Source organism: Heterodontus francisci, unplaced genomic scaffold (genome assembly GCF_036365525.1).
Source record: "Heterodontus francisci isolate sHetFra1 unplaced genomic scaffold, sHetFra1.hap1 HAP1_SCAFFOLD_96_2, whole genome shotgun sequence".
Lineage (NCBI taxonomy): Eukaryota > Metazoa > Chordata > Chondrichthyes > Heterodontiformes > Heterodontidae > Heterodontus > Heterodontus francisci.
In genome coordinates this window covers 4,004,282-4,018,922 of record NW_027141332.1, presented here as the reverse complement: position 1 = coordinate 4,018,922, position 14,641 = coordinate 4,004,282, and positions in this window count along the sequence as shown.

The window sequence follows — 14,641 nt, the reverse complement described above, 5'->3', positions numbered from 1 at the left end:
ACTCTCTGAAACTCTCTGACAATCTCTGACACTCTCTGAATCTCTCTGAAGCTCTCTGGCACTCTCTGAAAGTCACTGAAACTCTCTGACACTCTCTGACACTCTCAGACACTCTCTGACACTCTCTGACACTTTCTGAAACTCTCTGATACTATCTGACACTTTCTGAAACTCTCAGAAAATCTCTGAAACTCTCTGACACTCTCTGATACTCTGTGACACTCTCTGAAACTCTCTGACACTTTCTGACACTCTCCGACAAACTCAGAAACTCTCAGAAACTCTGTGACACTCTCTGACACTCGATGACACTCTCTGACTCTCACTGAAAGTCTCTGACACTCTCTGACACTTTCTGAAACTCTCTGATACTATCTGACACTTTCTGAAACTCTCAGAAAATCTCTGAAACTCTCTGACACTCTCTGATACTCTGTGACATTCTCTGAAACTCTCTGACACTCTCTGACACTCTCCGACAAACTCAGAAACTCTCAGAAACTCTGTGACACTCTCTGACACTCGATGACACTATCTGACACTCTCTGAAACTCTCTGATACTATCTGACACTTTCTGAAACTCTCAGAAAATCTCTGAAACTCTCTGACACTCTCTGATACTCTGTGACACTCTCTGAAACTCTCTGACACTCTCTGACACTCTCCGACAAACTCAGAAACTCTCAGAAACTCTGTGACACTCTCTGACACTCGATGACATTTTCTGACACTCTCTGAAACTCTCTGAAACTCTCTGAAACTCTCTGACACTCTCAAACACTCTCTGACACTCTCAGACACTCTCTGATACTCTCTGGTACTCTCAGAAAGTGTCTGAAACTCTCTGACACTCTCTGAAACTCTCTGACACTCTCTGACACTCTCTGAAACTCTTTGACACTGTTTGACACTCTCTGACTCTTTCTGAAACTCTCTGACACTATCTGACACTTTCTGAAAATTTCTGACACTCTTTGACACTCTCTGACACTCTCTGACACTCTCTGAAACTCTCAGAAGCTCTCTGAAACTCTCTGAAACTCTCTGACACTCTGTGACACTCTGTGACACTCTCCAAAACTCTCTGACACTCTGTGACACTCTCTGAATCTCTCAGACAGTCTCTGAAACTCTCTGACAATATCTGACACTCTCTGAAACTCTCTGACACTCTCTGATACTCTCTGGTACTCTCAGAAAGTCTCTGAAACTCTCTGACACTCTCTGAAACTCTCTGACACTCTCTGACACTCTCTGAAACTTTTTGACACTGTTTGACACTCTCTGACTCTTTCTGAAACTCTCTGACACTATCTGACACTTTCTGAAAATTTCTGACACTCTTTGACACTCTCTGACACTCGATGACACTCTCTGAAACTCTCAGAAGCTCTCTGAAACTCTCTGACACTCTCTGACACTCTCCAAAACTCTCTGACACTCTGTGACACTCTCTGAATCTCTCAGACAGTCTCTGACACTCTCTGAAACTCGCTGACAATCTCTGACACTCTCTGAATCTCTCTGAAGCTCTCTGGCACTCTCTGAAAGTCACTGAAACTCTCTGACACTCTCTGACACTCTCAGACACTCTCTGACACTCTCAGACACTCTCTGACACTCTCTGACACTTTCTGAAACTCTCCGATACTCTGTGACACTCTCTGAAACTCTCTGACACTCTCTGACACTCTCCGACAAACTCAGAAACTCTCAGAAACTCTGTGACACTCTCTGACACTCGATGACACTCTCTGACTCTCACTGAAAGTCTCTGACACTCTCTGACACTTTCTGAAAGTCTCTGACACTCTCTGACACTTTCTGAAACTCTCTGATACTATCTGACACTTTCTGAAACTCTCAGATAATCTCTGAAACTCTCTGACACGCTCTGATACTCTGTGACACTCTCTGAAACTCTCTGACACTCTCTGACACTCTCCGACAAACTCAGAAACTCTCAGAAACTCTGTGACACTCTCTGACACTCGATGACATTTTCTGACACTCTCTGAAACTCTCTGAAACTCTCTGACACTCTCAGACACTCTCTGACACTCTCAGACACTCTCTGATACTCTCTGGTACTCTCAGAAAGTCTCTGAAACTCTCTGACACTCTCTGAAACTCTCTGACACTCTCTGACACTCTCTGACACTCTCTGAAACTCTTTGACACTGTTTGACACTCTCTGACTCTTTCTGAAACTCTCTGACACTATCTGACACTTTCTGAAAATTTCTGACACTCTTTGACACTCTCTGACACTCTCTGACACTCTCTGAAACTCTCAGAAGCTCTCTGAAACTCTCTGAAACTCTCTGACACTCTCTGACACTCTGTGACATTCTCCAAAACTCTCTGACACTCTGTGACACTCTCTGAATCTCTCAGACAGTCTCTGACACTCTCTGAAACTCTCTGAAAATCTCTGACACTCTGTGAAACTCTCTGAAACTCTCTGATACTCTCTGGTACTCTCAGAAAGTCTCTGAAACTCTCTGACACTCTCTGAAACTCTCTGACACTCTCTGACACTCTCTGAAACTCTTTGACACTGTTTGACACTCTCTGACTCTTTCTGAAACTCTCTGACACTATCTGACACTTTCTGAAAATTTCTGACACTCTTTGACACTCTCTGACACTCTCTGACACTCTCTGAAACTCTCAGAAGCTCTCTGAAACTCTCTGAAACTCTCTGACACTCTCTGACACTCTGTGACACTCTCCAAAACTCTCTGACACTCCGTGACACTCTCTGAATCTCTCAGACAGTCTCTGACACTCTCTGAAACTCTCTGACAATCTCTGACACTCTCTGAATCTCTCTGAAGCTCTCTGGCACTCTCTGAAAGTCACTGAAACACTCTGACACTCTCTGACACTCTCAGACACTCTCTGACACTCTCAGACACTCTCTGACACTCTCTGACACTTTCTGAAACTCTCTGATACTCTGTGACACTTCTGAAACTCTCAGAAAATCTCTCAAACTCTCTGACGCTCTCTGATACTCTGTGACACTCTCTGAAACTCTCTGACACTCTCTGACACTCTACGACAAACTCAGAAACTCTCAGAAACTCTGTGACACTCTCTGACACTCGATGACACTCTCTGACTCTTTCTGAAACTCTCTGATACTATCTGACACTTTCTGAAACTCTCAGAAAATCTCTGAAACTCTCTGACACTCTCTGATACTCTGTGACACTCTTTGAAACTCTCTGACACTCTCTGACACTCTCTGATACTCTGTGACACTCTTTGAAACTCTCTGACACTCTCTGACACTCTCCGACAAACTCAGAAACTCTCAGAAACTCTGTGACACTCTCTGACACTCGATGACACTTTCTGACACTCTCTGAAACTCTCTGAAACTCTCTGACACTCTCAGACACTCTCTGACACTCTCAGACACTCTCTGATACTCTCTGGTACTCTCAGAAAGTCTCTGAAACTCTCTGACACTCTCTGAAACTCTCTGACACTCTCTGACACTCTCTGAAACTCTTTGACACTGTTTGACACTCTCTGACTCTTTCTGAAACTCTCTGACACTATCTGACACTTTCTGAAAATTTCTGACACTCTTTGACACTCTCTGACACTCTCTGACACTCTCTGAAACTCTCAGAAGCTCTCTGAAACTCTCTGAAACTCTCTGACACTCTCTGACACTCTGTGACACTCTCCAAAACTCTCTGACACTCTGTGACACTCTCTGAATCTCTCAGACAGTCTCTGACACTCTCTGAAACTCTCTGACAATCTCTGACACTCTCTGACACTCTCTGAAACTCTCTGACACTCTCTGACGCTCTCTGAAACTCTTTGACAATGTTTGACACTCTCTGACTCTTTCTGAAACTCTCTGACACTATCTGACACTTTCTGAAAATTTCTGACACTCTTTGACACTCTCTGACACTCTCTGACACTCTCTGAAACTCTCAGAAGCTCTCTGAAACTCTCTGACACTCTCTGACACTCTGTGACACTCTCCAAAACTCTCTGACACTCTGTGACACTCTCTGAATCTCTCAGACAGTCTCTGACACTCTCTGAAACTCTCTGACAATCTCTGACACTCTCTGAATCTCTCTGAAGCTCTCTGGCACTCTCTGAAAGTCACTGAAACTCTCTGACACTCTCTGACACTCTCAGACACTCTCTGACACTCTCAGACACTCTCTGACACTCTCTGACACTTTCTGAAACTCTCTGATACTATCTGACACTTTCTGAAACTCTCAGAAAATCTCTGAAACTCTCTGACACTCTCTGATACTCTGTGACACTCTCTGAAACTCTCTGACACTCTCTGACACTCTCCGACAAACTCAGAAACTCTCAGAAACTCTGTGACACTCTCTGACACTCGATGACACTTTCTGACACTCTCTGAAACTCTCTGAAACTCTCTGACACTCTCAGACACTCTCTGACACTCTCAGACACTCTCTGATACTCTCTGGTACTCTCAGAAAGTCTCTGAAACTCTCTGACACTCTCTGAAACTCTCTGACACTCTCTGACACTCTCTGAAACTCTTTGACACTGTTTGACACTCTCTGACTCTTTCTGAAACTCTCTGACACTATCTGACACTTTCTGAAAATTTCTGACACTCTTTGACACTCTTTGACACTCTCTGACACTCTCTGACACTCTCAGACACTCTCTGACACTCTCTGACACTTTCTGAAACTCTCTGATACTATCTGACACTTTCTGAAACTCTCAGAAAATCTCTGAAACTCTCTGACACTCTCTGAAACTCTGTGACACTCTCTGAAACTCTCTGACACTCTCTGACACTCTCCGACAAACTCAGAAACTCTCAGAAACTCTGTGACACTCTCTGACACTCGATGACACTCTCTGACTCTCACTGAAAGTCTCTGACACTCTCTGACACTTTCTGAAACTCTCTGATACTATCTGACACTTTCTGAAACTCTCAGAAAATCTCTGAAACTCTCTGACACTCTCTGATACTCTGTGACACTCTCTGAAACTCTCTGACACTCTCTGACACTCTCCGACAAACTCAGAAACACTCAGAAACTCTGTGACACTCTCTGACACTCGATGACACTATCTGACACTCTCTGAAACTCTCTGACACTCACTGACACTCACTGACACTCTGTGACACTCTCTGAAACTATCTGACACTCTCTGAAACTCTGACACTCACTGACACTCACTGAAACTCTGTGACACTCTCTGAAATTCTCTGACACACTCTGAAACTCTCTGACACTCACTGACACTCACTGACACTCTGTGACACTCTCTGAAACTCTCTGACACTCTCAGATTCTGTCTGACACTCTCTGAAACTCTCTGACACTCTCTGAAATTCTCTGAAATTCTCTGACACTCTCTGACACTCTACGACAAACTCAGAAACTCTCAGAAACTCTGTGACACTCTCTGACACTCGATGACACTCTCTGACTCTCACTGAAAGTCTCTGACACTCTCTGACACTTTCTGAAACTCTCTGATACTATCTGACACTTTCTGAAACTCTCAGAAAATCTCTGAAACTCTCTGACACTCTCTGATACTCTGTGACATTCTCTGAAACTCTCTGACACTCTCTGACACTCTCCGACAAACTCAGAAACTCTCAGAAACTCTGTGACACTCTCTGACACTCGATGACACTATCTGACACTCTCTGAAACTCTCTGACACTCACTGACACTCACTGACACTCTGTGACACTCTCTGAAACTATCTGACACTCTCTGAAACTCTGACACTCACTGACACTCACTGACACTCTGTGACACTCTCTGAAATTCTCTGACAGTCTCTGAAACTCTCTGACAATCTCTGACACTCTCTGAAACTCTCTGACACTCTCTGATACTCTCTGGTACTCTCAGAAAGTCTCTGAAACTCTGTGACACTCTCTGAAACTCTCTGACACTCTCTGACACTCTCTGACACTCTCTGAAACTCTCTGACAATCTCTGACACTCTCTGAATCTCTCTGAAGCTCTCTGGCACTCTCTGAAAGTCACTGAAACTCTCTAACACTCTCTGACACTCTCAGACACTCTCTGACACTCTCAGACACTCTCTGACACTCTCTGACACTTTCTGAAACTCTCTGATACTATCTGACACTTTCTGAAACTCTCAGAAAATCTCTCAAACTCTCTGACACTCTCTGATACTTTGTGACGCTCTCTGAAACTCTCTGACACTCTCTGACACTCTCCGACAAACTCAGAAACTCTCAGAAACTCTGTGACACTCTCTGACACTCGATGACACTCTCTGACTCTCACTGAAAGTCTCTGACACTCTCTGACACTTTCTGAAACTCTCTGATACTATCTGACACTTTCTGAAACTCTCAGAAAATCTCTGAAACTCTCTGACACTCTCTGATACTCTGTGACACTCTCTGAAACTCTCTGACACTCTCTGACACTCTCCGACAAACTCAGAAACTCTCAGAAACTCTGTGACACTCTCTGACACTCGATGACACTTTCTGACACTCTCTGAAACTCTCTGAAACTCTCTGACACTCTCAGACACTCTCTGACACTCTCAGACACTCTCTGATACTCTCTGGTACTCTCAGAAAGTCTCTGAAACTCTCTGACACTCTCTGAAACTCTCTGACACTCTCTGACACTCTCTGAAACTCTTTGACACTGTTTGACACTCTCTGACTCTTTCTGAAACTCTCTGACACTATCTGACACTTTCTGAAAATTTCTGACACTCTTTGACACTCTTTGACACTCTCTGACACTCTCTGACACTCTCTGAAACTCTCAGAAGCTCTCTGAAACTCTCTGAAACTCTCTGACACTCTCTGACACTCTGTGACACTCTCCAAAACTCTCTGACACTCTGTGAAACTCTCTGAATCTCTCAGACAGTCTCTGACACTCTGTGAAACTATCTGACAATCTCTGACACTCTCTGAAACTCTCTGACACTCTCTGATACTCTCTGGTACTCTCAGAAAGTCTCTAAAACTCTTTGACACTGTTTGACACTCTCTGACTCTTTCTGAAACTCTCTGACACTATCTGACACTTTCTGAAAATTTCTGACACTCTTTGACACTCTCTGACACTCTCTGACACTCTCTGAAACTCTCAGAAGCTCTCTGAAACTCTCTGAAACTCTCTGACACTCTCTGACACTCTGTGACACTCTCTAAAACTCTCTGACACTCTGTGACACTCTCGGAATCTCTCAGACAGTCTCTGACACTCTCTGAAACTCTCTGACAATCTCTGACACTCTCTGAATCTCTCTGAAGCTCTCTGGCACTCTCTGAAAGTCACTGAAACTCTCTGACACTCTCTGACACTCTCAGACACTCTATGACACTCTCTGACACTTTCTGAAACTCTCTGATACTATCTGACACTTTCTGAAACTCTCAGAAAATCTCTGAAACTCTCTGACACTCTCTGATACTCTGTGACACTCTCTGAAACTCTCTGACACTTTCTGACACTCTCCGACAAACTCAGAAACTCTCAGAAACTCTGTGACACTCTCTGACACTCGATGACACTCTCTGACTCTCACTGAAAGTCGCTGACACTCTCTGACACTTTCTGAAACTCTCTGATACTATCTGACACTTTCTGAAACTCTCAGAAAATCTCTGAAACTCTCTGACACTCTCTGATACTCTGTGACATTCTCTGAAACTCTCTGACACTCTCTGACACTCTCCGACAAACTCAGAAACTCTCAGAAACTCTGTGACACTCTCTGACACTCGATGACACTATCTGACACTCTCTGAAACTCTCTGATACTATCTGACACTTTCTGAAACTCTCAGAAAATCTCTGAAACTCTCTGACACTCTCTGATACTCTGTGACACTCTCTGAAACTCTCTGACACTCTCTGACACTCTCCGACAAACTCAGAAACTCTCAGAAACTCTGTGACACTCTCTGACACTCGATGACATTTTCTGACACTCTCTGAAACTCTCTGAAACTCTCTGAAACTCTCTGACACTCTCAAACACTCTCTGACACTCTCAGACACTCTCTGATACTCTCTGGTACTCTCAGAAAGTCTCTGAAACTCTCTGACACTCTCTGAAACTCTCTGACACTCTCTGACACTCTCTGAAACTCTTTGACACTGTTTGACACTCTCTGACTCTTTCTGAAACTCTCTGACACTATCTGACACTTTCTGAAAATTTCTGACACTCTTTGACACTCTCTGACACTCTCTGACACTCTCTGAAACTCTCAGAAGCTCTCTGAAACTCTCTGAAACTCTCTGACATTCTGTGACACTCTGTGACACTCTCCAAAACTCTCTGACACTCTGTGACACTCTCTGAATCTCTCAGACAGTCTCTGAAACTCTCTGACAATCTCTGACACTCTCTGAAACTCTCTGACACTCTCTGATACTCTCTGGTACTCTCAGAAAGTCTCTGAAACTCTCTGACGCTCTCTGAAACTCTCTGACACTCTCTGACACTCTCTGAAACTCTTTGACACTGTTTGACACTCTCTGACTCTTTCTGAAACTCTCTGACACTCTCTGACACTCTCTGAAACTCTCAGAAGCTCTCTGAAACTCTCTGAAACTCTCTGACACTCTCTGACACTCTCTGACACTCTCCAAAACTCTCTGACACTCTGTGACACTCTCTGAATCTCTCAGACAGTCTCTGACACTCTCTGAAACTCTCTGACAATCTCTGACACTCTCTGAATCTCTCTGAAGCTCTCTGGCACTCTCTGAAAGTCACTGAAACTCTCTGACACTCTCTGACACTCTCAGACACTCTCTGACACTCTCAGACACTCTCTGACACTCTGTGACACTTTCTGAAACTCTCTGATACTCTGTGACACTCTCTGAAACTCTCTGACACTCTCTGACACTCTCCGACAAACTCAGAACCTCTCAGAAACTCTGTGACACTCTCTGACACTCGATGACACTCTCTGACTCTCACTGAAAGTCTCTGACACTCTCTGACACTTTCTGAAAGTCTCTGACACTCTCTGACACTTTCTGAAACTCTCTGATACTATCTGACACTTTCTGAAACTCTCAGATAATCTCTGAAACTCTCTAACACGCTCTGATACTCTGTGACACTCTCTGAAACTCTCTGACACTCTCTGACACTCTCCGACAAACTCAGAAACTCTCAGAAACTCTGTGACACTCTCTGACACTCGATGACATTTTCTGACACTCTCTGAAACTCTCTGAAACTCTCTGACACTCTCAGACACTCTCTGACACTCTCAGACACTCTCTGATACTCTCTGGTACTCTCAGAAAGTCTCTGAAACTCTCTGACATTCTCTGAAACTCTCTGACACTCTCTGACACTCTCTGAAACTCTTTGACACTGTTTGACACTCTCTGACTCTTTCTGAAACTCTCTGACACTATCTGACACTTTCTGAAAATTTCTGACACTCTTTGACACTCTCTGACACTCTCTGACACTCTCTGAAACTCTCAGAAGCTCTCTGAAACTCTCTGAAACTCTCTGACACTCTCTGACACTCTGTGACATTCTCCAAAACTCTCTGACACTCTGTGACACTCTCTGAATCTCTCAGACAGTCTCTGACACTCTCTGAAACTCTCTGACAATCTCTGACACTCTGTGAAACTCTCTGAAACTCTCTGATACTCTCTGGTACTCTCAGAAAGTCTCTGAAACTCTCTGACACTCTCTGAAACTCTCTGACACTCTCTGACACTCTCTGAAACTCTTTGACACTGTTTGACACTCTCTGACTCTTTCTGAAACTCTCTGACACTATCTGACACTTTCTGAAAATTTCTGACACTCTTTGACACTCTCTGACACTCTCTGACACTCTCTGAAACTCTCAGAAGCTCTCTGAAACTCTCTGAAACTCTCTGACACTCTCTGACACTCTGTGACACTCTCCAAAACTCTCTGACACTCCGTGACATTCTCTGAATCTCTCAGACAGTCTCTGACACTCTCTGAAACTCTCTGACAATCTCTGACACTCTCTGAATCTCTCTGAAGCTCTCTGGCACTCTCTGAAAGTCACTGAAACACTCTGACACTCTCTGACACTCTCAGACACTCTCTGACACTCTCAGACACTCTCTGACACTCTCTGACACTTTCTGAAACTCTCTGATACTCTGTGACACTTTCTGAAACTCTCAGAAAATCTCTCAAACTCTCTGACACTCTCTGATACTCTGTGACACTCTCTGAAACTCTCTGACACTCTCTGACACTCTACGACAAACTCAGAAACTCTCAGAAACTCTGTGACACTCTCTGACACTCGATGACACTCTCTGACTCTCACTGAAAGTCTCTGACACTCTCTGACACTTTCTGAAACTCTCTGATACTATCTGACACTTTCTGAAACTCTCAGAAAATCTCTGAAACTCTCTGACACTCTCTGATACTCTGTGACACTCTTTGAAACTCTCTGACACTCTCTGACACTCTCCGACAAACTCAGAAACTCTCAGAAACTCTGTGACACTCTCTGACACTCGATGACACTTTCTGACACTCTCTGAAACTCTCTGAAACTCTCTGACACTCTCAGACACTCTCTGACACTCTCAGACACTCTCTGATACTCTCTGGTACTCTCAGAAAGTCTCTGAAACTCTCTGACACTCTCTGAAACTCTCTGACACTCTCTGACACTCTCTGAAACTCTTTGACACTGTTTGACACTCTCTGACTCTTTCTGAAACTCTCTGACACTATCTGACACTTTCTGAAAATTTCTGACACTCTTTGACACTCTCTGACACTCTCTGACACTCTCTGAAACTCTCAGAAGCTCTCTGAAACTCTCTGAAACTCTCTGACACTCTCTGACACTCTGTGACACTCTCCAAAACTCTCTGACACTCTGTGACACTCTCTGAATCTCTCAGACAGTCTCTGACACTCTCTGAAACTCTCTGACAATCTCTGACACTCTCTGACACTCTCTGAAACTCTCTGACACTCTCTGACGCTCTCTGAAACTCTTTGACACTGTTTGACACTCTCTGACTCTTTCTGAAACTCTCTGACACTATCTGACACTTTCTGAAAATTTCTGACACTCTTTGACACTCTCTGACACTCTCTGACACTCTCTGAAACTCTCAGAAGCTCTCTGAAACTCTCTGACACTCTCTGACACTCTGTGACACTCTCCAAAACTCTCTGACACTCTGTGACACTCTCTGAATCTCTCAGACAGTCTCTGACACTCTCTGAAACTCTCTGACAATCTCTGACACTCTCTGAATCTCTCTGAAGCTCTCTGGCACTCTCTGAAAGTCACTGAAACTCTCTGACACTCTCTGACACTCTCAGACACTCTCTGACACTCTCTGACACTTTCTGAAACTCTGTGACACTCTCTGAAACTCTCTGACACTCTCTGACACTCTCCGACAAACTCAGAAACTCTCAGAAACTCTGTGACACTCTCTGACACTCGATGACATTTTCTGACACTCTCTGAAACTCTCTGAAACTCTCTGACACTCTCAAACACTCTCTGACACTCTCAGACACTCTCTGATACTCTCTGGTACTCTCAGAAAGTCTCTGAAACTCTCTGACACTCTCTGAAACTCTCTGACACTCTCTGACACTCTCTGAAACTCTTTGACACTGTTTGACACTCTCTGACTCTTTCTGAAACTCTCTGACACTATCTGACACTTTCTGAAAATTTCTGACACTCTTTGACACTCTCTGACACTCTCTGACACTCTCTGAAACTCTCAGAAGCTCTCTGAAACTCTCTGAAACTCTCTGACATTCTGTGACACTCTGTGACACTCTCCAAAACTCTCTGACACTCTGTGACACTCTCTGAATCTCTCAGACAGTCTCTGAAACTCTCTGACAATCTCTGACACTCTCTGAAACTCTCTGACACTCTCTGATACTCTCTGGTGCTCTCAGAAAGTCTCTGAAACTCTCTGACGCTCTCTGAAACTCTCTGACACTCTCTGACACTCTCTGAAACTCTTTGACACTGTTTGACACTCTCTGACTCTTTCTGAAACTCTCTGACACTCTCTGACACTCTCTGAAACTCTCAGAAGCTCTCTGAAACTCTCTGAAACTCTCTGACACTCTCTGACACTCTCTGACACTCTCCAAAACTCTCTGACACTCTGTGACACTCTCTGAATCTCTCAGACAGTCTCTGACACTCTCTGAAACTCTCTGACAATCTCTGACACTCTCTGAATCTCTCTGAAGATCTCTGGCACTCTCTGAAAGTCACTGAAACTCTCTGACACTCTCTGACACTCTCAGACACTCTCTGACACTCTCAGACACTCTCTGACACTCTGTGACACTTTCTGAAACTCTCTGATACTCTGTGACACTCTCTGAAACTCTCTGACACTCTCTGACACTCTCCGACAAACTCAGAACCTCTCAGAAACTCTGTGACACTCTCTGACACTCGATGACACTCTCTGACTCTCACTGAAAGTCTCTGACACTCTCTGACACTTTCTGAAAGTCTCTGACACTCTCTGACACTTTCTGAAACTCTCTGATACTATCTGACACTTTCTGAAACTCTCAGATAATCTCTGAAACTCTCTAACACGCTCTGATACTCTGTGACACTCTCTGAAACTCTCTGACACTCTCTGACACTCTCCGACAAACTCAGAAACTCTCAGAAACTCTGTGACACTCTCTGACACTCGATGACATTTTCTGACACTCTCTGAAACTCTCTGAAACTCTCTGACACTCTCAGACACTCTCTGACACTCTCAGACACTCTCTGATACTCTCTGGTACTCTCAGAAAGTCTCTGAAACTCTCTGACACTCTCTGAAACTCTCTGACACTCTCTGACACTCTCTGAAACTCTTTGACACTGTTTGACACTCTCTGACTCTTTCTGAAACTCTCTGACACTATCTGACACTTTCTGAAAATTTCTGACACTCTTTGACACTCTCTGACACTCTCTGACACTCTCTGAAACTCTCAGAAGCTCTCTGAAACTCTCTGAAACTCTCTGACACTCTCTGACACTCTGTGACATTCTCCAAAACTCTCTGACACTCTGTGACACTCTCTGAATCTCTCAGACAGTCTCTGACACTCTCTGAAACTCTCTGACAATCTCTGACACTCTGTGAAACTCTCTGAAACTCTCTGATACTCTCTGGTACTCTCAGAAAGTCTCTGAAACTCTCTGACACTCTCTGAAACTCTCTGACACTCTCTGACACTCTCTGAAACTCTTTGACACTGTTTGACACTCTCTGACTCTTTCTGAAACTCTCTGACACTATCTGACACTTTCTGAAAATTTCTAACACTCTTTGACACTCTCTGACACTCTCTGACACTCTCTGAAACTCTCAGAAGCTCTCTGAAACTCTCTGAAACTCTCTGACACTCTCTGACACTCTGTGACACTCTCCAAAACTCTCTGACACTCCGTGACACTCTCTGAATCTCTCAGACAGTCTCTGACACTCTCTGAAACTCTCTGACAATCTCTGACACTCTCTGAATCTCTCTGAAGCTCTCTGGCACTCTCTGAAAGTCACTGAAACACTCTGACACTCTCTGACACTCTCAGACACTCTCTGACACTCTCAGACACTCTCTGACACTCTCTGACACTTTCTGAAACTCTCTGATACTCTGTGACACTTTCTGAAACTCTCAGAAAATCTCTCAAACTCTCTGACACTCTCTGATACTCTGTGACACTCTCTGAAACTCTCTGACACTCTCTGACACTCTACGACAAACTCAGAAACTCTCAGAAACTCTGTGACACTCTCTGACACTCGATGACACTCTCTGACTCTCACTGAAAGTCTCTGACACTCTCTGACACTTTCTGAAACTCTCTGATACTATCTGACACTTTCTGAAACTCTCAGAAAATCTCTGAAACTCTCTGACACTCTCTGATACTCTGTGACACTCTTTGAAACTCTCTGACACTCTCTGACACTCTCCGACAAACTCAGAAACTCTCAGAAACTCTGTGACACTCTCTGACACTCGATGACACTTTCTGACACTCTCTGAAACTCTCTGAAACTCTCTGACACTCTCAGACACTCTCTGACACTCTCAGACACTCTCTGATACTCTCTGGTACTCTCAGAAAGTCTCTGAAACTCTCTGACACTCTCTGAAACTCTCTGACACTCTCTGACACTCTCTGAAACTCTTTGACACTGTTTGACACTCTCTGACTCTTTCTGAAACTCTCTGACACTATCTGACACTTTCTGAAAATTTCTGACACTCTTTGACACTCTCTGACACTCTCTGACACTCTCTGAAACTCTCAGAAGCTCTCTGAAACTCTCTGAAACTCTCTGACACTCTCTGACACTCTGTGACACTCTCCAAAACTCTCTGACACTCTGTGACACTCTCTGAATCTCTCAGACAGTCTCTGACACTCTCTGAAACTCTCTGACAATCTCTGACACTCTCTGACACTCTCTGAAACTCTCTGACACTCTCTGACGCTCTCTGAAACTCTTTGACACTGTTTGACACTCTCTGACTCTTTCTGAAACTCTCTGACACTATCTGACACTTTCTGAAAATTTC